The sequence below is a fragment of the Schistocerca serialis genome, chromosome 2 (assembly GCF_023864345.2).
Source record: "Schistocerca serialis cubense isolate TAMUIC-IGC-003099 chromosome 2, iqSchSeri2.2, whole genome shotgun sequence".
In the NCBI taxonomy this organism is placed as follows: domain Eukaryota; kingdom Metazoa; phylum Arthropoda; class Insecta; order Orthoptera; family Acrididae; genus Schistocerca; species Schistocerca serialis.
Genome location: NC_064639.1, coordinates 1,046,175,794 through 1,046,199,747, shown reverse-complemented (window position 1 = coordinate 1,046,199,747; position 23,954 = coordinate 1,046,175,794).

Sequence of the window (23,954 nt, the reverse complement as noted above, 5' to 3'; positions counted from 1 at the left end):
TAAAGTCTCTGATTGGTCAAATCGGTTTGCAGTGCAAAGACCATTCTCCGAGCTTAGAATGTTGGGCTCCAGCTCGTGATTGGCTTGTGCAAAATTGGGGGAAGTCAAAAAAGAGGAGCGTGCTTTTGGAACTGAGCTGAGGAGGAAATGGGGAGAAAGAAAGAATGCACTCTTGTACAAGTCTGCTTATATCATCACGGTCACAATGAGTGACGCGTGCATGTAGCTCAATTATTTGTCTTGAGTCGGCTATCGAAGCATTTGATGTATTCTGACATGCACAGTCGTGGCACAGAGTCAAATTGGTTTGGCAGACCAGCAAACGGGTCCACCTGCACACTGGAATCCATCGGGGTTTCAGAGGCTCTTAGGGAAGTACCTGCGTTCTAAATTATCCAAATGCGAGACTATGTACTTGCATTTTTCTGGAACGCGCGTTTAATAACAGATTGCCGCCGTCCATGACTTCAGTCGCCGAACGCATCGTGGTGTGCCGCCTTGACCAGTAGGATGGTAAAGTATTCGCTGCTGCGACGTAGGGCTATAATGTCTATTTCTCAGCACCCTGTTCTTTCGAACCATTGTTTGTATGGTAGAATATAGATGCTTGGGGGTGGCGTAGTTTGATGCCATAACCAGGATTCACGTGTATGAAGTGCGATAGAGTGAGTAGTGTTCTGGTTAGTGTCGTGTGTCAATCCCAAGCATATCACTTTGTCCACCATATATCCCATTTTAGTAAGGTTTTTGTTAAATAAACATTTTTTGTATGATGTTTCTTTAACAATTTTATTGTCTTGTCATGTTTAAGATCAATAAACCGATTGTGAATTAGACTACAACTTCTCCCTGAGTTCTGATTAACAGTTCCTTCGCATTTTTTATGGCAGTCTAGATCAGAAACATAAGAGTAGCTTTCTCACTTGGTGTCCACTGCGTGGATCTTTACTTCATTAACAATAATCATCTTTCAAGGGCGTTCTGTCTTCGAAGCCCTTGTGGCGCAATGTGACTTAGAATTGGTAACTAGTAAAAAGGCGTAGATCAGTTGCAACCTGTTATTGTCGTCGTTGCTGTGTTTTGCTGAACATCGATTTTTGTCACATTGAGCTATTAAGCCCTACTGGAGCACAGTATTCGGCAGCAGAGTGGACGAGTCCTAAGGAAGAATATTGTACTTCGTAGCTCTTGCACCTATGAGGAACCAGTGAAGCTTCTGCATGATGTTATTGCACGATCTCATCTTTGCTGCGGTGTTTTCTATGTGTTTCTTGTATGACAAAGTTCTGTCAAGAGCTACACCTAGATATTTTGGGGAGTATTGACGGTGGAGGACTTGACCATTAAAGGTACACGTGGCAGTGATTCAAGAGACACACATAGATACTGATGAGAGCCTGTACTCAAGAGGACGTAGAGCTGGTTACGAAGTGCTGGAAACTAGATATCATCATATCTATGACTGGGCCATAATGCGAATATGTATTCGAGAGGTTCAGGAGGGCCATATTCAAAGCGGAGGGCCATATTCAAAGCCCCCCCCCCCCATGAACCATGGACCTTGCCGTTGGTGGGGAGGCTTGCGTGCCTCAGCAATACAGATGGCCGTACCGTAGGTGCAACCACAACGGAGGGGTATCTGTTGAGAGGCCAGAAAAACGTGTGGTTCCTGAAGAGGGGCAGCAGCCTTTGCAGGGGCAACAGTCTGGATTATTGACTTATCTGGCCTTCTAACACTAACCAAAACGGCCTTGCTGTGCTGGTACTGCGAACGGCTGAAAGCAAGGGGAAACTAGGGCCGTAATTTTTCCTGAGGGCATGCAGCTTTACTGTATGGTTAAATGATGATGGCGTCCTCTTGGGTAAAATATTTCCGGAGGTAAAATCGTTCCCCATTCGGATCTCAAGAGGACGTCATTATCAGCAAAAGAAAACTGGCGTTCTACGGATCGGAGCGTGGAATGTCAGATCCCTCAGGCAGGTAGGTTAGAAAATTTAAAAAGGGAAATGGATAGGTTAAAGTTAGATATAGTGGGAATTAGTGACGTTCGGTGGCAGGAGGAACAAGACTTTTGGTCAGGTGAATACAGGGTTATAAATACAAATGCAGGAGTAGGTTTAATAATGAATAAAAAAAATAGAAGTCCGGGTAAGCTACTACAAACAGCATAGTGAACGCATTATTGTGGCCAAGACAGACACGAACCCCACGCCTACTACAGTAGTACAAGTTTATAAGCCAACTAGCTCTGCAGATGATGAAGAAATTGATGAAATGTAAGATGAGATAAAAGAAATTATTCACGTAGTGAAGGGAGACGAAAATTTAATAGTCATGGGTGACTGGAATTTGAGAGTAGGAAAAGGGAGAGAAGGAAACAAAGTAGGTGAATACGGATTGGGGCTAAGAAATGAATGAGGAAGCCGCCTGGTAGAGTTTTGCACAGAGCATAACTTAATCATAGTTACACTTGGTTCAAGAATCATGAAAGAAGGTTGTATACAAGGAAGAATCCTGGAGATGCTAGAAGGTATCAGATAGATTATATAATGGTAAGACAGATATTTAGGAACCAAGTTTTAAATTGTAAGACATTTCCAGGGGCAGATGTGGACTCTGACCACAATCTATTGGTTATAAACTGTAGATTAAAACTGAAGAAACTGCAAAAAAGTGGGAATTTAAGGAGATGGGACCTGGATAAACTGACTAAACCAGAAGTTGTACAGAGTTTCATGGAGAGCGTAAGGGACCAATTGACAAGAAAGGAGGAAAGACGTACAGTAGAAGAAGAATTGGTATCTCTGAGGGATGAAGTATCAGTTTAATAAGTCACAGCTGCAAAATACTAACGCGAGTTCTTTACAGAAGAATGGAAAAACTGGTAGAAGCCGACCTCGGGAAAGATCAGTTTGGATTCCGTAGAAGTGTTGGGACACATGAAGCAATACTGACCCTACGACTTATCTTAGAAGCTAGATTAAGGAAAGGCAAACCTACGTTTCCAGCATTTGTAGACTTAGAGAAAACATTTGACAATGTTGACTGGAATACTCTCTTTCAAATTCTAAAGGTGGCAGGGGAAAAATACAGGGAGCGAAAACCTATTTACAATTTGTACAGAAACCAGATGGCAGTTATAAGAGTCGAGGGGCACGAAAGGGAAGCAGTAGTTGGGAAGGGAGTGAGAAAGGGTTGTAGCCTGTCGCCAATGTTATTCAATCTGTATAATGAGCAAACAGTAAAGGAAAAAGAAGAAAAATTCGGAGTAGGTATTAAAATCCATGGAGAAGAAATAAAAACTTTGAGGTTCGCCGATGACATTGTAATTCTGTCAGAGACAGCAAAGGACTTGGAAGAGCAGTTGAACGGAATGGACAGTGTCTTGAAAGGAGGATATAGTATGAACATCAACAAAAGCAAAACGAGGATAATGGAATGTAGTCGAATTAAGTCGGGTGATGCTGAGGGAATTAGATTAGGAAATGAGACACTTAAAGTAGTAAAGGAGTTTTGCTATTTGGGGAGTAAAATAACTGATGATGGTCGAAGTAGAGAAGATATAAAATGTAGACTGGCAATGGCAAGGAAAGCGTTTCTGAAGAAGAGAAATTTGTTAACATCGAGTATAGATTTAAGTGTCAGGAAGTCGTTTCTGAAAGTATTTGTATGGAGTGTAGCCATGTATGGAAGTGAAACACGGACGATAAACAGTTTGGACAAGTAGAGAATAGAAGCTTTCGAAATGCGGTGCTACAGAAGAATGCTGAAGATTAGATGGGTAGATCACATAACTAATGATGAAGTATTGAATATATTTGAGGAGAAGAGGAGTTTGTGGCACAACTTGACAAAAAGAAGAGACCGGTTAGTAGGACATGTTCTGAGGCATCAAGGGACCACAAATTTAGCATTGGAGGGCAGCGTGGAGGGTAAAAATCGTAGAGGGATACCAAGAGATGAATACTCTAAGGAGATTCAGATGGATGTAGGTTGCAGTAGGTACTGGGAGATGAAGAAGCTTGCACAGGATAGAGTAGCATGGAGAGCTGCATCATACCAGTCTCAGGACTGAAGACCACAACAACAACAACAACAACAACAAATTCAAAGCCAAGCACCAACACATTGTTCGCTCAACTCTGCATGATTGTGCAGCCATGCAACTACTTTCAGCCATAAGATGAGTTTGCTTGCAGTAAGACAAGTATCCACGATGTCTGGACTCCACAGACTGTCGGCTGGGCGACTCTTGACGCAGCAGCAGAGAGGTGCGTGCTGACAGTAGAGCAGCACCATATAATCTTTTTGCACGAATCCCAGATCTTTGTACAGCATCACGAGAGGTGTATCCCTGTGTAGGGGCTCCGAGGAGAACGAAAATTGCTCGCTGCATTCGTTAGCGTCGTATGAGTCAGCAGCAGGCGTAATGGTATGAGAAGTCACTGGGTACACAACCGATAACCTCTGGTTCTACTCTACAGATGAATATCTTAACAGAGACTGCTAAGCCAGCTTAAGTAAAAAATGTCTGTTAGATTTCAGTTTTGACAGCACTTGGTCACAACAGTCAAGATTAGGTATTTAGTGTGCGATAGATTTATTAATAGCACATAAAAATGTTTCATTCTGACAGCGTGTTAATTGTGTAAATATTATCTGTTCCAGTTTACCGCATTGTATTAACCTATTTCGACAATCTCCTGACAAATGGTGAGGGTAGTAAGTACAGCACCATACAGAATGCTGTGGCAAGGATCTGTCAGGCTGTAGCATCCCAGCTATTACAGGACTGCAGATTTTTGCAGTAAGTTTGTTGCGTTATGGCAAGCTGTTTTGGAAGCCTGCAGTATAGTAGCGTTCGGTGGCGACTAGCATGTGGCTTGCCGTATGCGTCAAAGTCCCGCCTGTTCTAAAGCGGACCATGAGAATGCTCACTGTGGTGCGTACTAAAATCACTTATTCACCTCACCTAAGAAACTAAATAACTACGTTAAATATTAGCTGTTTTGTTCCAAATTTGGTACATGAAAGATTAATCCCATTGGCTGTTCGTTTTGATCAACCAATGAGAGTTAAGTCTTTCTCACGCGTTGGGATGAGTTATATGCCCTGAAAGCAACGGCATTCAGTCAGTCGTGGACTAGGTGCCGGACGAGGAGGTCATGTTAGACGTGTCCGAAAAAGTTATTTGTAAAATAAAGAAGTGACTGTTATTTCGCGTTCGGTTTATATCGCCGTGCAACCAGATGTATTTACGGACAATTCTGCGAAGTTTGGGAGATTTTGGAGAGTTTGTTGTAGAGAAAAATGAATTCTGCGTGGTGTGTTCAGTATGCATTTACAGAACATTTTTGGCGAGCATCTTCATTTGAAGAATCCACTTAAAAGGACCGAGTGTGAAACTCATTTCGTAGCAAAGTATTGACTATATTAGTCTCGTAATATTTCGGGTTAGACTTAATGCTTTTCTAGCTGTCTAGCGTGTGATACAAGCTGCATGAACTAGTAGTGGATGTGCTATCGACGTAAATGTGGGCTTGTTGACGCCATAACTATAAGACACTAAAAAACATTAGTATCGATAAGCGGGCATTTTCAATGAAGGAATGAAGCATCCATTTTTGCCCATTAGTACTAGAGATTTACAGGTTTATTTGTTACCTGAGTTACGCGGACTTTGCAATCGTTTAAGTATGGACGATGGTTTTCGCCAACGCTGCTTTTAACATCGGCTACATAGTACTATAGAACGCAGAGTAACGGGTGGTGAACGAACGCTATGCTGAGGTAGGTGGACATTATTTTTGCAGCTTGCTTCACAAAGGCTATCGAACAATTGTACAACCGCTCCACCGCAAGGCGTTCGAAGGTGCTAATGAGACATTGTTATCAGAATACACAAACATTTATTGATCAGAGGTACACAGTTGCCTCCCTTGGCAGCTGCCAGCAGTGCAGTGGGCAGAAGCGCGCTGGCTACATCAGTATGCACTAGACTTGGCCACTGTTTCTATGTTTCGATACAGTGTATCGATACGTGGAACTGTTTCAGTGTTTCAGAACGGCTGTGGTTCACTGTTTCGAAACAGTGGTGTTTCATTCCGCCCCTGTCTCGGATAACCGGACCAGATTCGATCTTGAGCCAGGCACAGAAACTGTATCATTGTTTCAAAATAAGGCTGTTTCAGTCCGCCTGTGCTTGGAACGGACTAATTGTATCGAAACAGTGATAGGGGCCAGTCTGGCAGCGATGTTGTAAATATTCTGTGTAAACCTGTACTTTGTTTCTGTGTACTTTTCGGGCTGTATTCTGCCTCCGGGGGACACAACACCGGGGCAGGACGGAACGGCAGCCGGGTACTATGAGATTGCACGGTCTGCCTGAAGGAGGGTGACAGCGGTCTGCAGCAGGTCCAGGATGGACAACTTTCGCTTCTCACCTGGCGTACCAGAGTCCTTGCAAGGTGTACACTGCAGGAGGCACGGCGGTGCTGCAGCAGCGCCAGAGACGGCGGTGGGTGTTGCCATCCAGCAAGCACAACTAGCGGCAAGTTGCGGCACAGCATCTAGGGGGGTGCGGGTTCGAGTCTAGGCCTGTCCTGGGAGCATCGGCGGCCGAGGGCCATGGGCGACCAGTACATCCACGTTCATCCCATAGTCAGACAGAGCAGGCCAAACGGGGCAGAGGGCGGTGAGGACCAGGGACTGTAGAAGCCTCCGGAATCACAGGCAGCTACGCGGCGCAGGATGCAATACCTCGGCAGGTGGCGACCGGGCAGAGCGCGGCTGACTTCCAGCTGAGCGACCTTGATGACAACAGCAGCAGCGTTGGTGTACCAGGCGCTGCGGAGCTGGCTGGACTCGTGGAACAGCGCGCGGGTGGCGCGCTGACGTTACGCTTCTGTAAACTAGCTGAATAAAGGGATACTTCCGAATACTGCTGTGTCACTCTGCACTGCCGCCCCTGACGCTATTGAACTTGCTCGGCTTCCTGACGAAATACAGCGCGGTGGTTCCTAGCTTCAGTTAGGCCATTTGGAGTCCTGGCTTCGACCATCGACGGCCTGCAACACATTGCTTTCAGACCTGGACTCTGGGTACGCCAGGAATGTTATTGTGTACAAATCATTGCCCCACATACGCTGCTTTATGAGAGGGTGTATTGTCATATTGATGCAATCATTGACTCCGAACTGTTCCTCTACTGTACAGAGTGCACAGTGTTGTAAAATGTGTTTGAATCGTTTTCATTTAGTGCTTTCTTAAGCACAGTAAGGGAACCACACCCTAACCATGAACAACACCCCCATCCGTAAAACGTCCTCCTCTCTCCTCTATATTTCATTGGTGGCAATATACGTTATGGCAGCTAGCATTCTCCAGACATTCATCAAGTCCAAACCGTTCTGTTGGAATGCCACAAGATACAGCGTGATTCACCTGTTCACATCACTTGTTTCCAGTCATGCACTGTTCGGTGCCCTCACTCTTTACACCACCTCAAGCATCGCTTAGTGTTGACTACAGAAATGTACGGCTTGTGGGGAGCTGCTCGACCATCGCACAGTCACTGTGCTAGCTGGACTACTGGCATCGCTTTGGAGTGATTCCATCCACTGATATCATGCGATATTTTTTTACGACGACCCTCCGCAAAGAACGATGGTCCCTGTCCATCATTATATGAGGTCAGCCTGATCCTGGTTTAGTTGCGGCTGTACCCTCGCGTTTCTACTTCAAATATCACCAACAGTCACTTAACTCTTCTGACCGACCCATTAAGCTGATACTGTTTCCCTACCGACAACAATAATATTTCCCGCCTTCTTTTATATTGGCGGGTCCGTATCTCGTAACATCTACCGGTCAATTAGGCTACATTTGGGTGTCCGGATGCTTTTGACCAGGTAGTGTACAAGCACTTAAATGTGAATTGCAGAGTAGTCATGTAGATGTAGATGGATAACAACGAACTTAGTAAGAGAATCTCCGACTACTATATACGAGGGTTATTCGGAAAGTAAGGAGCGATCGGTCGCGAAATGGAAACCACAGTAAAAATATATGTCGTGGGACTACGGCCTCCCGTCGGGTAGACTGTTCGCCTGGTGTAAGTCTTTCGATTTGACGCCACTTCGGCGCGTCGATGCGGATGAAATGATGATGATTAGGACAACACAACACCCAGTCCAGACCCAGCCGGAAATCGAACCCGGGGCCTTAGGATTGACATTCTGTCGCGCTGATCACTCAGCTACCGGGGGCGGACAAAACTACAGTGAAAATCCGATGAAGTTTTGCACAGGTGTTGGGCAGTGTGTCTAGTTCGCCTGTCGATCGCGTTACGTCGTTATTTTTAGTTCTGAGCACGCAGGGAGCACATAAGGATACCTAGAACAATAATGTCTCCCGCCAAGTACAAGGGCCTATTGAGAAATTTCGCCTGAAGCTATGCAGCCACCATTACATAACTGTCATGCGTTTTCTTCTTCAAGACCATTCTCAACCTCATTCTGCAGGGGCAATGAAGATGCTCTTGCGTCGCTTTCAATTGGAAATGTTTGATTACCCACAATACAGCCCGTAATTGTCTCCCTCTGAGTTTCATCTCTGCTCACATGAAACGCTGGCTATGACGACAACATTTTGGCACAGAAAGCGAGGTGTAGGCCAGCGTAGAGAATTGGCGGAAAGCGCTGGCGGCTGCCTTATATAACGAGGGTATTGGAAAGCTGGTACAACGCTACTACAAACGTCTAAGTCGGATCGGCGACTATGAAGATAAGTAGCTAGAAGTTGTATCTAACTGTTGCAAATAAAACAATTTTGATTTTCACTGTGGTTTCCATTTCGCGACCTATCGTTCCTTACTTTCCGAACAGCCCTCGTAATTCTGGAAAATAAAACAAGACCAGGATGATCTGAGCAACGACAAGTGATCTGCAAACATTTGATATCACATAAAACAATATGGGAAAATATATAAATGCAGACAGTACAGAACTCTAGTGTTTCACAATGTAACAAGAACCTACAATACGGAGGGAGCCTTTGTCAGGGGAAAATTTGCCGAGAGGCTCAAGGGATATTTAATAGGATGTAACAGCCACTAAGAGAACGACAGATACAAGGAAAATTACTTTCTTGTTAATGTGTGTCTAGACTACATACGTACTTCACAAGGCACTATAAAGTGCGTGTCAGAGGCCACATTGTACTACTGTACTTCTGATCATTCCGTTTTCCTCTGCATTTGCAAATGGAGCGAGGCTAAATTCTAATGTAAAAAAAAAACAAAAACGAAATGTGAATATGAAAATATCCCTAAAATTGAGCTGTAAATAGTAATTTTGAACTAACTTGAGAATCAGAAATTCTAATGGGCACAAGTGTTCTTCCGATGGAAAGGTGCACCAATAGTGCCGGAAATTACAAACAACAACGTGAAAAATACATAATACTGAACGTTCCCTCATCCCTCATAAAAAAGAGTCACTAAAACTAAATATTTGGCCAAAAATAAACGAAATAACAAATGTCTTCTGACTTCTTCTCAACTTGGAGAATGTAGAGGACATTCAGATGCAATCATTTGTCTGTGAGTATAAATCTGGACCTGTACTGAATGAGCAAGGACTATAACGCAATATTTTCACTGTTCTGAACTGGCAGACGAACGCCGACCTGTTGAAGGACGGGCGTTTTTCTACAATTACCTCTTCTCCTTGTAATCGCAAAAGTATCTGTAGCAGATGTTTTTCTGATATAAGGATGCTTAATGTTCTTGTTTACTGTATAGGGCGACGAAGGATGCGGACAGCTGGTGCTTGAGACGGAACCCGACTGTTTTTTAAGATCGGAACCGATGTTGAGTCACGCCACAAATGTTAGCTGAGACGACATTCGCTGCTTCCTAGCTGTGACTAATGCGCGCGCCGCTCTCTAGATATGTACTGGGTCACATTTCTTGCATTCCAGAGGTTACTGACTTTATATTCGGTCGCTGAGCTTACGTAAACGGTATTGGGAACATTCCGCCTCCTGTGTCATCCACAGATGTCTCGACACTTATGGATGACACACGAACCGAAATTCTGAACACCGATTTCAAATGTTTCTTTACCAAGGAGAATGGAAGACTGCTGTCCCAGTTCAGTTCTCGCATCACATGAGAAATAAGTGATACAGTTGTTGGTGTCAGCGCATTGAGAAATAACTGAAATTATTAAAACTGAACAACTCTTAAGAGCTCAGTGGAATCCTATCAGATGCTATGCAGAATTTGCAGCTGATTTCACCACAGTTTTAATCACTCCGTATGTCCCTCCAACAAAAAACAGTGCCCAGAAATTGGAAGACTTTACAGATAAACATCCACTTTAGAAGGAAGGTACCAGAAATGATCCATAATAATTCCGTCTACTATCTTTGACATCCAACTGTTTCGAATCTTAACACTCTGCCGTCCGGCGACACCACAGTTGTGTCGTGTGCATAGAATCGCTGTGGCCGGCGACACCACAGTGGTGTCGTGTGCATGGTATCGCTCAATGGCCGACTACACCATAGTTGTGTCGTGAGCATAGTATCATGCAGTGGCCGGCGACAGCACTTTAGTATCTTTTGCATTCTGTTGGTGTTTTGTTGAGATACCGGTAACAATAAGTTACACATTTCAACAAGTTTTTTTGTTTTTATACGTACTTGTGCCCTTTCATCATGGCAGACGAAAGAGACGATAAGATTATTTACGATGAATGCGCGGAGCAAAACTTGGATGTTGCCACTACATCGCTTACGTCTCATCATGAACCGGTTGACAGACTTTCCGGTCACGTAAAGCAACACCAACTAACAGGTCTACGTATTTCCGAAACCAATAAACGAAAACGAAGAAACTGGCATGTAACAAAAACAAAAAAAGAACAACTTAATGTGCGGTTGTGGTGTCGTGTTACATCTTGGAGACTGTTTTGCTGCATATCATATGAAAGAGGAATATTAAGTACCAAAGATAATGCAAATAAACAAATAGATGAAACAAACAAATTTTGTATTTGTTTACGTATGTATATCTTCGAAATTGCATGAAAGTAGGGGAACAGGGTTGAGAACTTATGAGAACTAACGATGAGATTAGTAAAACGTAATAATTTATAATCTCCCGATAATGTCAAGAACGGCCGGCGACAAGCCAAGTAATCCGAATTAGCGCTGCCGGCGCCAAGTGAATAAATTTGTACGAAACGTGCGGACGGCAAAGTGTTAAAACATATTCTAAACTCAAACGCAATACGGTACCTCGAACAGATTGACCACCTCCATACTAACCACGGTGGATTTCGTAGTATCGGTCACGCGAAACTATCTCTTCCTTTTTCTGCACGACGTCCTGAAAGCATGGATCAAGCCGACACAGTATTTCTCGTCTTCCGAAACGCATTTGACTCTGTATTATACCAATGATTATTAACGAAAGTATGATCATATGAGGTATCGATCAAAATTTTTGAATGGCTTGAGGATTTCTTGGTCGGAAGGGCTTAGCGTGTTACCTTGGATGACAGATGTAGAAGTAACTTCAGGCATGCCCCAGGACAATGCGTTGAGTCCCTTTGCTGCTCACGTATATTAAAGACCTGACAGACAACGTTAATAGTAACCTTAGATTTTATTGCAGCTGTCGCAGTTATGTATAATGAATCATTATCTAAAATGTTACGCAGATATTCAGTCGCTCTTGATAACATTTCAAACTAGTGCAAACATTGGCAGCTTGCTTTAAATCTTTAGAAAGGTAAAATTGTATATTTCACAAAGCTAACAAAAACATCGCTGAGTCATAGTTGGAATCAGCCCACTCCTAAAAATACCAGGGTGTAACAGTTTGTAGAGATATTTACATCTAAATCTATACTCCGCATGCCACTTCTCGGTATGCGTAAAGTAATGACATGATAGGCTCAGTGGTAGGTGAAGCAGATGGTAGACTTCGGTTCATTGGTAGGATACTGCGAAAAAGCAATGAGTCTGCAAAGAAGATTGCTTAAAAAAATTCTAACACGACCAATCGTAGATTATGCACGGACTCATTTATGCAGTCATTCTTCCCGCGATCCATGTGCGAATGGGGCGGGAAAAAGCTCTAATAAGTAGTAAAAGAGGAAATGCCCTTTGCCATGCACTTCAGAATGAGTCGCAAAGTGTAGATACAATGGTACACGTAGATGCTCCTTTTGGTGTACGTCGTATTCGTCTTGCGCGCCAATATCTGTGGGAAACTGGAGCGATTTGCATAGTAAATAGAACACACACTCCTTAAATTGGTAGACCTTTATTTTTTTAGTTATTTCGTAAATAAATAGAATTTCTCTTCATTTCCTCAGGCTATGTACTGACAAGTGTTTCTTGTTTTTGCAGCACACTTTTCTGATGCAAGGCATTAATGCCTACTCTGTAAGTACCTATTTGTAGTTTCGTAACTATGACTTGAACTGTTTAAAGCTGAACATTCCTTGTGCGATTGCAGAAAATTTACAAATTTATGTAACCGTGGAAGTGTCATGAATTTTTAATTTTCAAAAATTTTCCTACATGATTCCTTATTTGAAACCCTTTTAATTTCCTCATTTTTCGAGTGTAAATTGTTGTATTGATAAATGGGTACTCCCTCAGAAAGTACACGGTAAAGTAAAAAAGCTACACATGTTTTAACCCTCAATTCATCACAATGTTTCCACATTATAACAGCCCCAAAGAATTATTAAGGAATAACCAAATTTATTCCACCTATCGTTCAGTCACTTCACATGTTATCATCTAACATGTTCAATAAAGTCATTCATATTCCTAGAAATAACGTATAAGAAAATTTTCCAGTTCTACGTATTCCTAACTCCAGCATTCTATTTCTTGGCTTTTTTGTGTCTATAAATATCACATTTCATTCCAATGTGGGGATACGCTGCAGATACACATTGTTAAAGATTGGTGAAACTACACAAGAAAGCAATGACTGCCATTACAACAAATCTACAAAAATTCATTTAGAAAATGAAATATACTGACTGTTCCTTACACTATATGTATTTGAAACAGTCGGCACACAAAAATGAATTGTGCACCTTTGTTGACAAGTAACATAAAGAATTATAATACAAATGTAGAAATGTTTATCACATACAACTAACTGACGTGATTAGGTAGAACCTGGTCTCTTTTCCATCACAAATTCCCAATCAGCATAAAAAAAAAATGTTCAAATGGCTCTGAGAACTATGGGACTCAACTGCTGAGGTCATTAGTCCCCTAGAACTTAGAACTAGTTAAACCTAACTAACCTAAGGACATCACAAACATCCATGCCCGAGGCAGGATTCGAACCTGCGACCGTAGCGGTCTTGCGGTTCCAGACTGCAGCGCCTTTAACCGCACGGCCACTTCGGCCGGCAATCAGCATAAAAAACCATAGAGAGAACATCAGTATTCAGAAATAAATTAAAATGTCATTTAAGATCACTGTGTCCATACAATATTAAATTAAAAGATGTATACAGATGCTAGGTATTAAACTTTCATAGCAAAATTACGAAGTACATAAATCAAAGTAAGTAACTACATATCATCAGTTTTGTTTCTGTGTGAGAATATTTTCTGCTGTTTTTTCTGTTTTGTGCACTTTGAAGAAACCATCACACTGAGGAGAGCAGAAAGGAAGGCCTAGCTAAGTGTTGAGAATACAGAAATAAAGGAGTGTTTTAAAGGAAGACTGACTTTCTCGTGTGATGTACTAGTGCTAGTTCTCTTCAAATTGATATTTCCACTTTATATAAAACTGCTTTATATGTCGTACAAGCATAACTTTTTGTATAATTTGATTTTATGTGTAAGGTAATGAGCTATTGATGTTGGTTATCAGTACCCATCTTCGTGAACAAAGTCATTTGTCACCTCAGTTTTTCTGTTTTTCTGCATAAACTTGTGTATAGTGTCATTGTAAAAGATGATCCATGGACAAATAAACTACTGCTACTATTACTACTCGCTTGCTAATCGACAGCTTCTGCTATAATAAGCTTTCGCGTTACAGTTGTGCGCCTGCATTCTGACACTTCGGCAACCCATTACACAGTACTGTCTTGCATGTCAACTGACGCTAGACGTTAGTAATGGGCTTCTGCTACGCTGATGTTGGTGTTCCGTCTTTTCAAGTTTGTGCGTGTCAGTCACACTGACATTGCGTACAAGCATCAGTAACATTCAACGGTATCGAATGCGTCATTGCCACACTCTGCTATGAGACACAAGCGCATTTCGAATGTTGGTGGCATAGCAGTTGATTTTTTATTAATTCGGAACTTTTAAGGATCGTGGCCTTACAATTTTGCAATAATATCCTTTCTCCACAGGCACCCGTCAGGGTAGCTGAGAGTGCTAACGCGCTGCTTCCTGGACTCGGGTAGGCGCGCCGGCCCCGGATCGAATCCGCCCGGCGGATTCACGACGAGGGCCGGTGTGCCGGCCAGCCTGGATGTGGTTTTTAGGCGGTTTTCCACATGCCGATAGGTGAATACCGGGCTGGTCCCCACGTTCCATCTCAGTTACACGCGTCGCAGACATTTGAAACACGTTCGCACTATTACACAATTTACACTAGGCGCAGACAGCTGGGGTACACTGATTCCATCCCAGGGGGTACGGGGTGGCGGCAGGAAGGGCATCCGGCCACCCCTAAAACTTACCTTGCCAAATCCGTTCTAACCACGCCGACCCTGCGATCGCTGTGGGGCTATGGCGTCAGCGAAAGAATGAAAGATTCTTTTTCCATTTTTCCATAGACGTAAAGACATAGCACTCTCACGTCGACGACCGAAAGATAACACATCTGCATGATTACACTACAGTTCACACTTTGATGATTGACAGAACGTTCATAGAACCATTTCCAGACTATTCTTAAATCGTTCCATTCCAGAGTAGTACATGGGAAAAATGAACAACTAAATTTTTCCGTGAAAGCTCTTATTTCTTTTACTTTGTTACGATTCTCATTTATCTCTGGGTTGATGGAAGCCACCGAAATATTTTGGTTCGTGGAAGAGAAAGTTGGTAGCTGAATTTTCCTGAGAATCTCGCCGCAATGAAAATCATCTCTTTTAATGATTGCCACTCCAACTCGATTATCATATCTGCGACATTCTCTCACCTATTTTGCGATTATACAGAAGGAACTATCATTCTTTGAACTTTTCCAGTGTCCCCCGTCAATCCTATCTGATGCGGGTCTCACGCCGCGCAGCAATGCTTTAGAAAAGAACGGACAAGCGTAGTGCAGGCAGTCTGTCTAGGAGACCTGTTGCATCTTCTAAGTGAGCTGCCAGTAAAATACAGTCTTTGCTTTACCTTCCCAACAAAATTTTCTCTGTGGTGGTTCCGATTTCACTTGTTCGTAATTGTAATCCCTAGGAATTTATTTGATCTGTTATCTTTAAATTCGTATTGTTTATCGTACCCTCTAACGGAAATTCAAAGGAATCTTTTTCGTTCTCAACTGGAAGACCTCACACTTTTTATTGTTTACGGTCAATTGCCACTTTTGGCGCCATGCAGATATCTCGTCTATCTCATTTTGTAATTCGTTTTGATCTTCTGATAACTTTACTAGACAGTAAACGACGGCATCATCTGCAAACAGTCTAGAGACGTCTCCTAAATCGTTTATACACACGAGAAACAACAGAGGGCTTTGGACAAGTCCATATATCACTACAGTTTCATTAGATGACTTCCCTCCGATTTATACGAACTGTGACCTTTCCGACAAGAAATCCTGAATCCAGTTCCACAACTGAGAAGATATTCAGTATGCATCCAATTTGATTAGAAGCTTCATGTGAGAAGCGGTGTGAAAAAATTTCTGGAAATCTAAAAAAATCTGGAATCAAGTTGAGAACCCCTGTCGACAGAACTTATTACTTAATGTGAATGAGAACATTTTTTGAATCCACGTTGATTGTTTGCCAATATATCATTTACTTCTAGGTGTTTCATAATACTGGAACACAGTATATGTTCCAAAATCCTGCTGCAAATCAATGCATTGCTAAAATGGAGACATTTCATTCGCATACTCTGAAGGAAATGTAACGGATATAAATCTCGAACGGAAGACATACCTGAATTAAGTGACATAGGTTGTTATGCTACATCGAGGGTACCTACTTCCAAGTACTCGCTTCGGTAGGTATACCTGATTCCAGTTTCAGCAATTTCGAAAAGCTGTGTTTAGTTAATTCTCTAGTGGCACTGTCATCGGTAACATTACTGTTGCCATCACGCAGTGAAGGTATTGATTGAGTCTTGGCGCTACTATACTTCACATACGAGTAGAATCTCTTTGGATTTTCTGCTAGATTTAGAGAGTTTCTTTGTGGAAACTATTAAATTCATCCTACATTGAATTTCACGCTGTTTTTTGAGCATCTGAAGACATCCGCCAAGCTTGGAATACTATGTTAAATAGGACATGATTTTTTTCCTTGCTTCTGCAACAGTGTCTTGACTCGATTTGTTAATCCTGAGGGATCTATTCCGTCTCGTGTTAGTTTAGTTGATATAAAACTCTCAATTGTCGCCAACACTATTTCTTTGAATTTAAGACACATTTGGTAGACGCTTTTCAGTATGGGCGGAATGGAGACTGTGTCTTAGGAAGGTGCCGAACAACTTCTGTCTGCTTTTTTAAACAGATATATTTTGCGCTTGTTTTTGGTGAATTTGGATTGGTCACTAATTCCTGAAAAGGTTTCCGTTGTGATTACGGCTGCACGACGGAAATTAACAGATTTTGAACGCGGAATGGCAGTTGGAGCTAGACGCATGGGATTTTCCATTTCGGAAATCGTCAGGGAATTTAATATTCCGAGATCCACAAAGTCAAGAGTGTGCCGAGAATACCAAATTTCAGGCATTTTCCCTCTCACTACGGACAACGCAGTAGCCGGCGTCGTTAACTTAAGGACCAATAACAGTGGTGTTTACGTAGGGTTTTCAGTGCTAACAGACCAGTAACACTGTGTGAAATAACCGCAGAAATCAATGTGGGACGTGCGACGAACATAGCCATTAGGACAGAGCGGCTAAATTACCGTTAATGGGCTATGGCAGTAGACGACCCACGCCAGTGCCTTTGCTAACAGCACAACATCGCCTGCAGTGCCTCTCCTGGCATCGTGACCATATTGATTGGACCCTAGACGACTAGAAAACGATGAGTCCCAATTTTAATTGGTAAGAGCTGACGGTAGGATTCGAGTGTGGTGCAGACCAAACAAAGCCGTGGACCAAAGTTGTCAAGGAACTGTGCAAGCTGGTGGTGGCTCCTTGCTGATGTGGGCTGTATTTACATGGAGTGGACCAGGTCCTGCAGTCCAACTGAAGCGGTCATTGACTGGAAATGGCTATGTTCTGGCTACATGGAGTCCATTTGCATTTCATGTTCCCAAACAACGATGGAATTTGTGTGGATGACACAATTCTTATCAACTGGTTTGAAGAAAATTCTTGACAATTCGAGCGAGTGATTTGCCACCCGAATCATCTGACATGAATGCCATCGAACATTCACTGGACATAATCGAGAGGTAAGTTCATCCGCAGAATGCTGCACCGGCAACACTTCCGCAATTATGGACGGCTATAGAGGTAGCACTGCTCAGTATTTATGCAGGGGATTTACAACTACTTGTTGAGTTCTTGTCATGTCGAATTACTGCACTACGCTGGGAAAAAGGAGATTCGACGCGATATTAGGAGGTATTACGTGACTTTTGTCGCCTCAATGTAAATTCTTGAGCACTTTTCTCCTTCAGAGAAGTATACTTAAACACAAAGTCTGATGCTATAGCATTACTAGCTTGAATGCTATCCTAGGTGTATACATCAGAAATGACATAAGTTTGCGTAGAACAGGAGGAGAAAGAGAGGTAGAAACGTATGACAGGAGAGAAAGGGCAGCTTCGAGAGGCAAGTGTGTACCGAACAGAATGTCACGAAACGCAAAAGAGAAAGTGGGGGTTGAGATGGGTCATGAATAAGAAAGAACGACCCACGATAAACCATAAAATCAATATGATATACACACAGCTAAAGAAACAGGACATCATTTAAGTGTGAGAGAAAATAGTCCAAGGAAAATAAAATCGAAAATAATAAAGATAATTGATAACAATAAGTATTCCTAGTCGAACAGACAGAATGTCTGATTGCCGTGCTGGGGATTTAAGTTCGGTCCCTTGTATTTTCAAGGCTTTTTTCTTGGTCTGATGACTGAAAAATGATGTACTCAGCCTCACGAGCAAAACGGAAAAACTCCTTGAAGGAGAAATAGTGACTCTAGTTTTCAAGCTTTTTTATCTTTCAGGCGTGACAGACCGTCACTGTCAGCACAAAATATTACTATACTAACTGACGATCGCTCAGTTACAAGCACAGGGAGGTGAACACGGAAGAGAATGAAACTCGTCGTGCGAGTAATTCTACAGGGTAGCAGTGAGTCCAAACACCACTTAGAGACAAGCACGGAGCAAACCCAACGTGAAAAGCGTGAGCGACAGAATAAACTAAGCACATGGAAAATAGAGGACGGTGTCAGGTGAAGGCCAGTCCGAACTAGTTGCTGCTCATGTAAGAACAGTCAGGCCAGACCTATAGTCACTGGCAGGTAAACAGCTCGATCAATGGCTCTGTCCACACAAAGCTTCGTGTATGCTCCCTGTAATGGCATTCTGCCCTATTCCACTATGATACCTATGTCAGTTCATCTCGAATTCCACTGGCATGGATACTAAATCCCTCCCCTCTGGAAAGGGCACTTAGGGCCGAAAGCGGCCAGGCTTATGTCATGGCTTGCAGCGTAAACCTGCAGAGGACATAAGATTTTCTGGTGGTGGACTGACCATGGAAGGAGAAAATGCTAATATGCTAATGTAGCTGGCTTTGTGAGAGGGACGGAAGATAGTGGAGGCTTATCTGCCGGCATCAATCAGGGACAAGGCCTCATCCAATGGCTACTGGGGGAAGGAGATTGCCGCATCAAATTTTATAGCCTTCATATCTGTAGCTGCAGGAGCTGTCTCCGCCAGCACCATATTCCATAGTCAAAGGTAGCATGACACAGGGTATGGTGGGGGCTGCAACAGATGAACCCGCTACTGCAATTGGAATCACGCTGGAACAAAGCCGCAACTGAACTTGATAGTTCCAACAGGTCGCAGGCACACATTATTGTAATCATGGGTCATGGGGCTTCCAATGTGACGGTACGTCACATAAATGGACGTTTGGAGAAAGGGAAAAGAAAATTTTGCTATGAGACGTGTGAAACCTAAATTATCTGAAGACTAAGTACGTCTGCGCGATGCATAACAAATTGTAAAGAACGTAAGTTATTATTATCAAAACACAAATATCCATGTAATTAACAAAACAGTTTTTTTGGTATAATCGCTGTGTAACATAGGCCATGAAGATCAGAGACAATGCTTTGATTGAACCAACTCTCCTGTTTTTGTTTCGTCTAGAGGCAGGCCGCCATTGTAGCGCTCGATAATATTTAATGTAAGTTTGGTTGTAATTTAGTAAAAATATACTTATAATTGTTATTAGAAAGTGTGTATTATTGACTTAGTTGTCACCTCTCATGATCGCAACCATTAATTATAATTAACAAATTTTGTACAGAAGTTTGTAGTGCAGGGAGCTCATCTCCCCTAGCATGATTTAGTCGGCCATTACGCTAACTGTATTATTTAATTAAATTTTCATGTCATAATATTAAATGTAAATGTGAGAGGTTTCTCTACCTTGATCTTACAATAGTCTCAGAGTTAACAGAGTAAAAATAGATTTCGTTTATTAATACTTAGAATACGAATAAGTTCAGTATGTTTCGAGTCTGGCCGCCTAACGGCAGATGAAATTCTCTCCAGTTTTGCCTTGCAAATAATGAACAAGAAATATTGAAAATATTTTCATTCAATACGCTCCGCAATATCTCAGTTAATCTTTATGTAGTTTGGTACATAAATAACCAGCAGCCCCTGAGACCCATATTAATAATTACAGTTTGCGTAAGAATACGCATATTTTCTTTTCTAAATAGCAGCGCTCACGCAAACTATTTATTAGAAGGCGGTGAGTCGCGCGTTGTGTTTAAAAAATATTATATCATACGTACTTCGAGGCAGCCGATGTCCGTACGAGCGTTATCGCGGTATACGTTAATTAAAATTCTCATGCTAGCCCACAATATTTAAAGCCACCCCAACCAAAATCATAAAATATATGATTATAAAAATATATAATTATCCCGTGATAGCCGGCCGGAGTGGTCGAGAGGTTCTAGGCGCTACAGTCTGGAACAGCGCGACCGCTACGGTCGCAGGTTCGAATCCTGCCTTGGGCATGGATGTGTGTGATGTCCTTAGGTTAATTAGGTTAAGTAGTTCTAAGTTATAGGGGACTGATGACCTCAGAAGTTAAGTCCCATAGTGCTCAGAACCATTTATCCCGTGATAAGTGCACCCATCCACACACATCCATATACAGTTATACCGTGATATGTAAACCTCCCCTCTGGTAAGGGCATATAGGACCGAAAGTGGCCAGGCTTATGCCATGGCCTGCAGCGCAAACCTGTAGAGGATTTTCTGGTGGTGGACTGACCATGGAAGGAGACAATGCTAATATGATAATGGAGCTGGCTTTGTGAGAGGGCCAGAAGATAGTGGAGGCTTATCTGCCGGCATCAGGCAGCGACAAGGCCTCATCCACTGGCTAGTGGGGGAAGGAGATTTCCCGCATCAAATTTTATAGCCTTCATATCTGTAGCTGCAGGAGCTGTCTCCGCCAGCACCATATTCCATAGTCAAAGGTAGCATGGCACAGGGTATGATGGGGACTGCAACAGGTGAACCCGCTACTGCAATTGGAATCCCACTGGAACAAAGCAGCAACTGAACTTGATGGTTCCAACAGGTCGCAGGCACAAATTATTGTAATCATGGTCAGATGCTCCCAACCAACAATCATCACAAACAAATGTCGGATATTGTGTCCACCAAGACACTCGGCAGCCACCCCTGCTGCCACCTGAAAGAATGGACCTAAACGACAGCATCGCAAGAAAAATGTGGTGACCTTTTGGGACATGCACCTCAAGGTGCAGTAGATCCAAAAGACTCCATTGCTGCACTCATGCAAATATCCCGCTAGATTGCATCTGCGAACTGGCGTAACCTGGTACATGGCAAGAAAACTAAACAGTCCATTGTCACGAGACAAGGCAGACACTGACTTCTTCATTTGGGATATGAAAGTTTACACAGATTGTTCCACCTCCAAGTTAGACGCCAGGTGAAATGGGATGGTAGTCTGATACTGGATATCATTCCGAATGCAAAAATTTGCAAATTCCTGCAACACGAGTTTCCTACCATTATCGAAGACAAGGGTCTACAGAGAGCCCTCAATACCAAAAATGACCGACAATAGTTGGTTGGTTGATTGGCTGATTAGAGGGATGGGACCAAACAGCGAGGTGATCGGTCCCTTAGGATTAGAGAAGGATGGGGAAGGAAGGTGGTTGTGTCCTTTCAAGAAACCATCACATCATTTACCTGAAGTGATTAAGGGAAATCATGGAAAACTTAAATCAGGATGACCAGAAGCGTGTTTGAATCGTCGTCCTCCCAAATGCGAGTCCAGTGTGCTAACCACTGCGCCACTTTGCTCGGTCCAAGAACAGTTGCAGTGGACATTGTGGAGGACTGTTTGACCACATACAGGAAATTTGACAATGCATTGACCACCAAAACCACATGCCTTCCAAAAAAGGGCCCACCCTTGCCCCAGAATGCTCCGAAACTGGTCTAGGGAAAATTGATGTGGCAGCACAGTCTGGTTTTGTGCACAGGCTGCACAAGCCTTCACAACATGTCCAATATTGTGATCAGTCGCCACCCAGTAGACATGACACTGCACTGAAGCCTTCATATGGGACATATCCCATGGCGATGCATGTATGCAACGGTGCAACAACAGAAGGACGACCACTCAGCAGCTTTGCTCCTTCATGACCAGGATGAGGATCCACTAGATAATTCTAAGCCGATCCTGCAGAAAAAACACACACTATACGGAATCTGCTCAAAAAGGAGCATGCTTGGCCCATCCTGCCCGGACTGCTGAAAAGATTTTCCAGAGAAGTGGGTCACTGTTTGTGGCAGCCACCATCTCCTGCGCTGCCAATGGCAAATCCAGCAATGTTTGCTGCAAAGTATAGTCCAGTCAGAAAATTAGAGCCTCCTGCAGGTCGATCTCTGGATCGTATCGTGCCGACAATCACAACAGCGCATCTGCATTAACATGCTGGGTAGTGGAACGGTATAAAATGTCATAGCAATAATTACTGAGAGCGAGGGCCCAAGGGTCCACTTCTGCAACCAGCAGGCAGTCTCATCTGGTAGCTCAGAGTGAGGGTGGAATAAGGACTCCAGGGCCATGAAGTTGGTAATGAGTAGGTACTTGGCTCCATACAAAGAGATGAAATTTTTTAATGAATGGTAGTCAGCTCTTCCTTTCCACCTGCGAGTAGTTAAATTGCATTTTTGGTGCATACGTTATGGGCTGGGTGGTACCATTTGGGTTCCCATGTGACAGAACTGTACCAGTGCTTTATAGGAACGTAGTATGGCGGTGCGGGTCTCCCGCATCGTCCCCCTATGCTCTGTCACGGAGTATGGGACTTCATCATCATCATCATTGATGGCTGTAGTTAGTGATTTACGTGGTATACTGAAAGCTAAACGGGGAACTGAGCACAAAAACCGCTTAAGTGACTGAAAAGCCCTTGACAGTCAGCAAACCACACGAAATTTTATGCCCCTTTTAGCGAAGCCAATTTCAGGGGATATCAAATGTGTGCAGTCTGGAAAATGAAAGTATAACAAGAAATCTCGCCCAACAAGGACAGGAAATCCTTCAGATTATTGACCACTGACAGGTTGATGATGACTTTGATGTGCTTGTCCTTGGGGATGAAGTCATCTTTGCTATGCACATGTCCCAAAAAATGCACATTTGGGGAGAAAAAAACTACATTTTTCTGGTTCACAGTGACGGCCATTCACCAGAAGGCATTGGAAAACCGCCTGCAGAGTTTGTAACTGTTTCTCTTGCATGGAGCCCATGACCCCGATGTCATCGAGATAGTATACATGCCAGGGAATGTTCTGAATGAGCTGTTCCAAATATCGTTGAGAAATTTCTAGCGAAGACAAAATTTCAAAGGCCAAGCGATTAAATTGGTAGAGCCCAAAATGAATGTTGAGCACTAAGAAATTCCGAGAAGCCGCTCCTAACATCAACTGCAGGTATGCATCACACAATTCGATGCACGAAAAATACCGGCCCTCTTACAACTTCGCCGCAGCTCCTCCACAACGGAATTGGATATGGATCCACGACACGTTGCTTGTTGACAATCTGTTAAAAATCGAAACAAAGACACATAGCACCATCTGGCTTCTGAATTACCACCAAAGAGATGGCCCGCTGGCTCTAAAAAATAGAGAGAAACGACGCTGATGTTCTGCCAACGCTGCAACTCGGCCTGCACCTTGTCGCACATGGCGAAGAGAATGGGGTGGGAGCGATAAAATTGAGGTATTGCCGACGGCTTAAGGGTGACGCGTGCCTCGATATTTTCTGCCCAAACCATGCATGGTATTCTCAAACAGCTGGCCGTACGACCATAGTATAGAGTCCAAACCTTCGAAGGAGACTGCTGACACTAAATATACTTTTTCGACTATATGGGAACCAAAAATAGAAAAGGAGTCTCACGAAATAATACTTTGCACCAACAGAGAATTACCCACCAACAACGGAA